The sequence below is a fragment of the Pelodiscus sinensis genome, chromosome 9 (assembly GCF_049634645.1).
Source record: "Pelodiscus sinensis isolate JC-2024 chromosome 9, ASM4963464v1, whole genome shotgun sequence".
NCBI classification, from domain to species: domain Eukaryota; kingdom Metazoa; phylum Chordata; order Testudines; family Trionychidae; genus Pelodiscus; species Pelodiscus sinensis.
The window spans coordinates 15,038,302-15,047,177 of NC_134719.1; positions in this window are offsets into that span (position 1 = coordinate 15,038,302).

Consider the following 8,876-nt stretch of genomic DNA (forward strand, 5'->3'; position numbering starts at 1 on the left):
AGAGCTTCCCATGCCAGAATCTTAACCAAGAAACTCTGCTAGGCCCCCTCCTCCCACCACCACCACCTTTGTGGTTCCTTAAACTCATCAGCAAATATCTGTCAGATTTTTTCTCCTTTGTTCTCATTTTCACCCAGCTGTTTTTAAAAAATCATTTACAGATTCTTTCCTCCCCCATTCTCTATTGTGAAAAATATCTAGTAGAACCAGATTGTCTACAAATCTACTAGTCAGGAATGCAAAAGATCTTCTTACCGTGTGTATTAAATGTTTTGAAAACACCATTTTTGTTTAGTGCCTTGGTGCCTTCTATTAGGATCCTGATGCTTTGTTTTCTGAGCAATCATTTCTGATGACATGGTTTTTCATTTTTTTTGACTCCCATTCCCAGGGTATTAGAGTACTGTACAATTATACATTTACTGGCGGTTTCATTTAAGAATTTAGGCACCAGTCCTGCACTCGGATCAAAGAGGGGGCACTGTGATTATAGTAGATTATTGTAATTGAACATATATATTGTGGTAGTGCCAAGAGGCCCAGCAGATGGTGGCCTGTATGCACTACGTGCTATAAAAACATGCAATAAACGACAGTTTCTGCCTCCAAAGAGCTTGCAGTAAAAGGCTGCAGTACAGGAAATGGTGCTTAAGAACATGCTTAACTTTAAGTATGTGTAACCCCCTTTTCCCTCCCTGGGTTACTTGGGAGCTCGTCAAACTCATAGGTGTGCCTGGGCACCTGATGTTTTTAACATAAAAGGAGATCCTGAGTACTCCAGTGGAGATGTTGGTTAGTTGGGGATTCCCTATCCACCCCCTTGCTGCAGTCCCTTGCTCATAATGGAATCTTCAATGGCAGTGTGTCCACCTAGCTGGCCCTGTACACACTTCATGGTGTGCCTTGGGAGCCTCCAGAAATAAACTTATTCTAGTAATAATCTGGATCTAACTCCAAGACACCAATTATAAATAATATCTAATTGATTAAATTAGAATTAACACACCTTTACTTACCAACTTAAAGAAACAGGGTTTAACAGATTAAAAGTGAATAAAATCAATTAGCAAAGTACACAGAAAGATAGGAAACTTATCTCTCTGGCATTTGCACTGCCACCATTTATCCCACCCCAGAGTGTGCACTCCTCTGGATTCAGAGTCCCTGACACTTGCTTGTGTGGGTGCGCTCGAAGCCCTGTGCAGCTTATGTGTGTCAGTCCAGTCAGGAAGCCAACTGCACAATCCCTCTGCCACTGGAGCAGGCCTTTTTCAGCCACAGGCACAGCCAGAGTCTCACCCTTCCAGAGCAATCTCCCACAGCCCCTGAAGCAGCCTGCTAGATCCAAACCCCAGCAGCTCTCAGCAGCAGGCTCTTGGTTCCAGCAGCAGCTCCTGGACTGGAAAAAGGCTCTAAATTACCAGTCTGGCTCCTATCTTCAAAAATGGAGCTCACCAACCCTCTGCCTGCATAGCCTAGAAGAGCCACTGTTTCTTCCTTTTTCCCAAGGGCTCATGGGAGTTGTAGTCTCTAAGGCTAGATTGCAGCACAAAGGATCCTCCCAGTAAAAGTCCGAGACATCTTTATTAAGGGGACTACACACATGTTTACGTCCCACTGAAATCAGTTAAGTATGTGCTTAAAGCTAGCCAAGTGTGTAACTCCTTTCCTGAAGCAAGAGTCTAGAACAGGGGTGAGCAATAATTTTTGAAGGGGGGGGCACTTCACAAATTTCTGAAGTGGCCTCAGGCTGCCCTGGAAGGGGTGGGGCCTTTAAACAGTATAAGCTGAAAGAGCTCATGCCACTCCAGCGGCTCCCAGGAAACGTGTTAGCTTCTATTTGAAGGCTCACACTTTCCCCACGGCTGCTAAGGCATGAGACCTTTAAGTAGCAGGAGTTGAAAGGGCTCGCAGCTTCCAGCTCCTGCTCTTTAAAGGGCCCGCGCCTTCCCCATGGCTGCTAATCCGTTGCCTGGCACCTGCAAGGAAGGCACACACCCTTTAAATAGCAGGAGGTGAAAGGGTTCGCATCTCCTTGGTGGCGCCCATGCACATTAGAGGACAGGGTTGGGAGCTGCCATGGGCCGGATGAAAGTGCTAGGTGAACTGGATCCGGCCCACTGACAGTCTCTTGCCTGGCCCTAGTGTAGAAACTCAAATAAACTGTGATTTAATTTCCAGAAAAGTTGCAATAGTGTTTTTTGGTAATGCTCACCCTGTATTGTGAGTTCATATTCGCTCTAGTCCACCACCTGGCATACACAGCATTTTGCTTCCTTTAAACACTCTCTCTCTCTCTCTCCCCCCCTCCCCCCCTCTTTCTGTCTCTCTGTTGTAAATTGTTTCATAAAAATGTATACATTTGTAAAAAGCAGACACAGGGTAAGGTGTGCAAAGAGGGGACAAGCTGGCTTCTGTTTAAGTGCAGTTCTGAGTTGCACATTCACTTTTGGAACACTAGTACCTGTGTGTGCAATAAAGTATCATTACACACACAGGTTGGACAGATAGATGGGAATGTGTCAATTGCACCACTTCTGACTGTGCATATACCACCTTTGGAGAAATTTAGCACATTGTGGGTGCCACTGTTAGTAAAGAGCCATGAGTGGATCCTTTGTTTTTAAAGGGATTACTCATGTGACAAACTAATCAAGAAAGTCACTGAGGAGTTAAAATATTTGACCCTAAATGTTTGGATTTTTTTAACTATTTATCAACTGTTTTTTGAAAGACAAAGTTAAATCAAGTCTTCTTTGCTATGGAATTAAATGAGAAAGCTAAGAAAGACTTTTATTTCCCTGGTATCAGGGCACAGACGGTAGGCCTGATCTAGAACTCATGCACTGAAGCCTTTTTAAGGATCAGACGGTAACATTTAAAAACTTTTTTCGTCTTTTTGTAAATGGTTTTTTGTCTCATTTTGCCTCTGAGCGAGGGAAGGACGGAAAAGTAAGAGTAATTGGCTGGGTCTGTATTTGAAAAAAACCAGATTTTGCATTATAGGCAATGTTGTGCCTCAAACAAATTGTGTGCATCCCATCATAAATAAGGTTACTCTCTGGATAGTTTTAAATTGTCCTGTCACGTTTCTATGGTGCCTTTTTAAGTAAAAGATTTAATCTGCCATTTGTTTTGTCATGCTTTAGTTCTCTACAATGCACGCCCTTGTAGTCTTTGCTGTGTTAGGATAAGTTTAAGACAAATGATAAAAATCACCTAACAATATTCATACATTTGCATGTGTGTACACACGCGTGTGTAAACTATTTCTCTAAAACATGGATATGGTCAGCACGAGGATGTTTTGTATTGAGGGAAACCAGGGAGTTGGCCTGTGGCTGATTTTTCTGTGTCTTGCAGGTGGTAATTCTAGTCACAGGTCACAACTGGATGCACATAAAATTGAGTGAATGCCAAGTGTATCCCGTAAAACTTCTGGAACATCCCAATCCTTTACATTTTCTCTTTAGAAAATTTATGAGATTCTAACCACAAAGAGTAAATTAAAAATGAATTAGGGTTAAAGTGATCAATTAAAAAGTCTAGCTCATTCAGTACACCAAATCACCATCTGTGAGTAATAGATGCCATTATAATACATGCGGAGGACTCTCCCTTGTGGTATAAATATGCAATTGCACAATCATTGCTTAGCAAAACCGGCCAGATTATGGTATTTCTTGAGATCTGTATTGAAATTCAGTGGAAATGTTCTTTATTTACTCTGTTATTTTTCCTCTTAATCAGTGGATGTTTCATGCCAAAAGAAAATGTCACTTTTGAAAAGTAGAAAACCCTAATGAAAAATCTGTGCTGTAGCTATATTCTGAATCTACTAGCAAACAAAACGCAGCCCATTTAACTTATCAATAGTTTGGGGATTGGACAAAAGAATGAGCAAAACCTCTAAACATTGTGATTCCAGAGTAAATGAAGGTAGGTTTCTAAATAATTAATAGTCTTTAACAATAGGACTAAGAACTGAGACCCTTGAAAGAGAGAAACCTCTATAGACACAAGGACCTTCACACAAGAGAAATCTGTAAAGATGTTACCTGGTTACTTATTCACCTCCTTACAAGTTGTTTACAGCAGAGAAAATACCTTCTCAATGGGTCAGAATTGCTTCTGGCATAAGGAGTCAGAGGAGGGTAGACGAGGTGGTCATATGGAGGCAGTAGTAAAGGAGACAGTGTGATCTACTGGATATATCATTGGACTAGGCCTCAGGAAACATTGACTTTAGTTTTGGTTTTCCTTGAGCTTACTGGAAGCAAGTCACTTCCCCACTATGTTCCTCCTTTTCCCCATCTGTAAAATGGGAATAATGGCATTAACCTCATTTGGGAAGGGCTATGGGGTCTACTAATAAAAAGCACTTTATAAAGGTTTAGTGTTAATTAATTAAGAACATAAGAACGTAAGACTGTCCATACAGCATCAGACCAAAGGTCCATCCAGCCCAGTACTCTGTCTGCCGACAGTGGCCAATGCCAGGTGCCACGAGGGAGTGAATCGAACAGGTAATGATCAAGCGATCTCTCTCCTGCCTTCCATCTCCACCCTCTGACAAACAGGCTGGGGATACCATTCCTTACCCATACTGGCTAATAGCCATTTATGGACTTGACCTCCATGATTTTATCTAGTTCTCATTTAAACCCTGTTATAGTCCTAGCCCTCACAGCCTCCTCTGGCAAGGAGTTCCACAGGTTGACTATGTGCTGTGTGAAGAACTTCCTTTTATTTGTTTTAAATCTGCTGCCCATTCATTTCATTTGGTGGCCCCTAGTTCTTATATTATGGGAACATGTAAATAACTTTTCCTTATTCACTTTCTCCACACCACTCATGATTTTATAGACCTCTATCATATCCCCCCTTAGTCTGCTCTTTTCCAAGCTGAAAAGTCCCAGTCTCTTTAATCTCTCCTCATATGGGACCTGTTCCAAACCCCTAATCATTTTAGTTGCCTTTCTCTGAACCTTTTCTAATGCCAGTATATCTTTTTTGAGATGAGGAGACCACATCTGCATGCAGTATTCCAGATGTGGGCGTACCATGGATTTATATAAGGGCAATAAGATATTCTCCATCTTATTCTCTATCCCTTTTTTAACGATTCCTAACATCCTGTTTGCTTTTTTGACTGCTGCTGCACACTGCATGGATGTCTTCAGAGAACTATCCACGATGACTCCAAGATCTCTTTCCTGATTAGTTGTAGCTAAATTAGCCGCCATCATATAATATGTAGAGTTGGGGGTATTTTTCCCAATGTGCATTACTTCACATTTATCCACATTACATTTCATTTGCCATTTTGTTGCCCAATCACTTAGTTTGGTGAGATCTTTTTGAAGTGCTTCACAGTCTGCTTTGGTCTTAACTACCTTGAGCAGTTTAGTGCAAACTTTGCAGCCTCATTGTTTACCCCTTTTGATTGATTATTATTATTAGTGCTCCACACAAATGCCTTGGTCTTCTGCAGAGGCCTCCAATATTTATAGTGTATCCATGGAGTGTGAGGAGGGCTACTGTTGTGTGAAAACCTTGGTCCCAGAAGAAACAGAGGAAATGAAGTGAGTTTAAACCCCGCTGTGCACTTTTATGACCCCGCTGTGCACTTTTCCCATGAAAGCCATAATGTGGCTCTAAAGTTGTATTTACTGACAGCTCCTTAGCAGGTAAAGTTACACCCTGACCAATAATGACACAATGATTATTCATGAGGAATTAGAAAACAAAAGGAGAAATTGGCAGCTGAATACGATTTTTTCACTGCAAAGTCTACAGACACGCTATTACTTTCTCCTACCACTTCCTTCCTGTACAATCCTCATTTGCTCTTAATGACAGACACTATGTTCTTTTAGCACTTGGACTCATGAGGCTGAGTTCTAATTAGCCTCATGATAAGTGTCTTGTAAGCATGATTTTATTATATGCCCAAATCTCAAACGAACCATTTCAATGCCAAATCACTGACTTCTTGAAACTCCGATTTTTTTTCAGTATGTGTTTTATTATTTCAAAGAATGTTCTCTAGACAGACAATTGCAATATTACATTTTTATAACAAAGTTTGTTCAGATGGGAAGAATGTGTCTGTCATATAATCCTCCTGACTACTGTCAAAGCAGAGTTTATGTGTATACAATGCTGTAAATTCAAATTTATTCTGCATACCCAGATGAACTAGCAAATGAAATGTCACATTTCCAGTCTTTAAAGAGAAACAACAATCTTTGCACAGGAACAGTACAAAATTCTAACACATCATCATGGGGAATTCATACTATAAGATGATGGTGCCCAACCTTATTACACAGGAGGACCACATAAACTTAAGCAAAAGCTTGTGTGGTCCAAATAGATTCTACACCTTTTAATAAGAATTAAAGTCACCTGTATGGATTATATTTTTAGTTCAGCTCGTTTTATATGCATTTTGATAGATTGTTTCTATCCTATACAAGTTGGACCTCTCTGGTCCAGCATACTTGGGACCTGACCTGTCCCAAATGAGAGTATTTGCCAGACCAGGGGAGGTCTCTTGCCTCCAGTCCCACACTCCACCACCCCTCCTTGCCGCCTGCCCCTGGTGAACCTCTGCCACCTGCCTTGGCCCCAGTGCTAGCCGAGCAGCTGGAAACTGGCCCTGGCCATGTTACCGTCAGCCCTGCTGAACTTGCAACCATGCAGGGCTGCCAGCCCTCCTGCTACTGGGCTCCTGACCACAAATGTTGCCAGACCAGAGAGTCCCAGTTTAAGGACACACTTGTGTAAACTAATTAAAATGAGGTAAACGTGATGACAAAACACGAACGAATCAGCCATTAGGATACTATGTTGATGCAGGTCTTATGAGATGTTCTGGAGGGCTGGGTATGGCCTGTGAGCCACAAGTTACGCACCACCCCTCCTGTAAGACTTCCATTATTAGTTAGGGCCTCATAGCTGTCACTAGGCTGCTTGACACAGTTAATGCGAACTTCAGGTTAGCATAGATAGCAGGGGCGGATATAGGGCAGGGCGAACGGGGCGGCCGCCCCGGGCCCCGCGCTTCAAAAAGCCCCGCGCATGCACCGTGGCAAAGGGGGGGCCCCGCGGAATTACGCTGCCCGGGGCCCCGCAAAACTGTCATCTGCCCCTGATAGATAGAATGGCTAGAACTAGCACCATCCCCCAATTTTGGTGCCCTGAGCAGCTTCTGCCCTCGCCATCCTCATGGGGGGTAGCTGCTGTGAGAGGGTGTGGCTATAGGGGCAGGAGCTGCGGAGAGTAGGTCCAGAGGGGGCAGGCAGGAGCAGGGTAGGGAGGCTTTTCTGTTCCAAGGAGAGCAGCACAAGCTTCCAGGCTGGAGGACTCAAGAGGAACAGGGGCAGCCATGTAGCCATCTGCCCTCTCTTTCCTCCCCACCCCAAGCAGCCACCTGTCCGAGGCAGGTCCAGAAGGGTGAGCATTTTGGCGTCTCTGCTCCCTATTTGAGGCAGTGCCTGGCAGCAGCCTGCAACTCACACCCTCAGCAAAGTTCTAGCCCCCAGAAAAGTTGTTACAGCCAGCTGAGCCCCTGGGGTGCTGCTCCTCTTTGGGGCGCACTGCAACAAGTCCACACTTCCTCCCCACAGGGAAGGAGAGAGTATGGGGGGGAGCACTTACCAGAGACACTGGAGCCTGCACTGGCAGGAAGGAGGTGTCCGGCCCTTGGAAAACAGCCCCCTCCTCCGGGAGCCAGGTGGCAGCTCAGCCAGAGTGGGCTGAACATTGTCCTTCCTCGCTGGAGCGTACTTCAGGCGGGGGGCACTTCAGGTACTTCAGGCTGCTGGCTGCTTCTCCAGCCCAGACGCTTGCTCAGTGGGGGGCTGGCTGAGGGATGGGATCAGCCATGGTGCCAAAATGTAGCATGCAGCTGCCTAGGGCAGCACGAAATTTGGGACAATTCAGTGCTCCAAATTTCATGGTGGTCTAGGAAGCTACGTATTTTGCATATGAGTAGGGACGACCCTGGATGGACCCCAGACCCGTTGTTCCAAATCTCAGATGCTCCCTCTCACTGCCTGGGGTTTAAGCAAACGTGGTGCCCATCCACTCAGTCCCTATAATTTTCAAACATGGAATCATATAAATGATCTCAAATGCTATTGTAACCCCTTTGGGGTTTAGTGAGCATGGTTCCTTTAAATCATTTTCCTGAGGTGAGTCAGACCAAAGGTCCACCTAGCCCAGTATCCTACAGTGGCCAATGCCAAGTGCCCAAAAGGGAATGAACAGAACACAGAGTCATCAAGTGATCCATTCCCTGTTGCCCATTCCCAGCTCCTGCCAAACAAAAGCTAAGGACACTATCTATTCTGTCTAATAGCTATTGATGGACCACTCCTCCCTGAATTTATCTAGCTCTTTTTTGAACCCTGTTAAAGTCCTGGTCTTCACAACATCCTCTAGCAAGGAGTTCCATAGGTTGACTGTACATTGTATGAAGAAATACTTCCTTTTGTTTTGTTTTAAACCTGCTGCCTGTTCATTTCATTTATTGACCCCTAGTTCTAGTTATGAGAAGTAAATAGCCTTCCTTATCTACTTTCTTTACACCAGTCAATATCTAGCCTTCAGTCATATCCCCTTTAGTCATCTCTTTTTCAAGCTGAAAAGTCCACGACTTCTTAATATCTTCTCATACATCCCACAGTCTTAATCTTTTTTATTCCCTTTTCTGAAGCTTTTTCAGTTCCAAGATATCTTTTTTGAGATGGGGGTGAACATATGTGCACACTCTTCAAGATATGGGCATACCATGGCTTTATATAGAGGTAATATGATATTCTCTCTCTTATTCTCTACTCATTCCTTAATGATACCCAATATTCTGT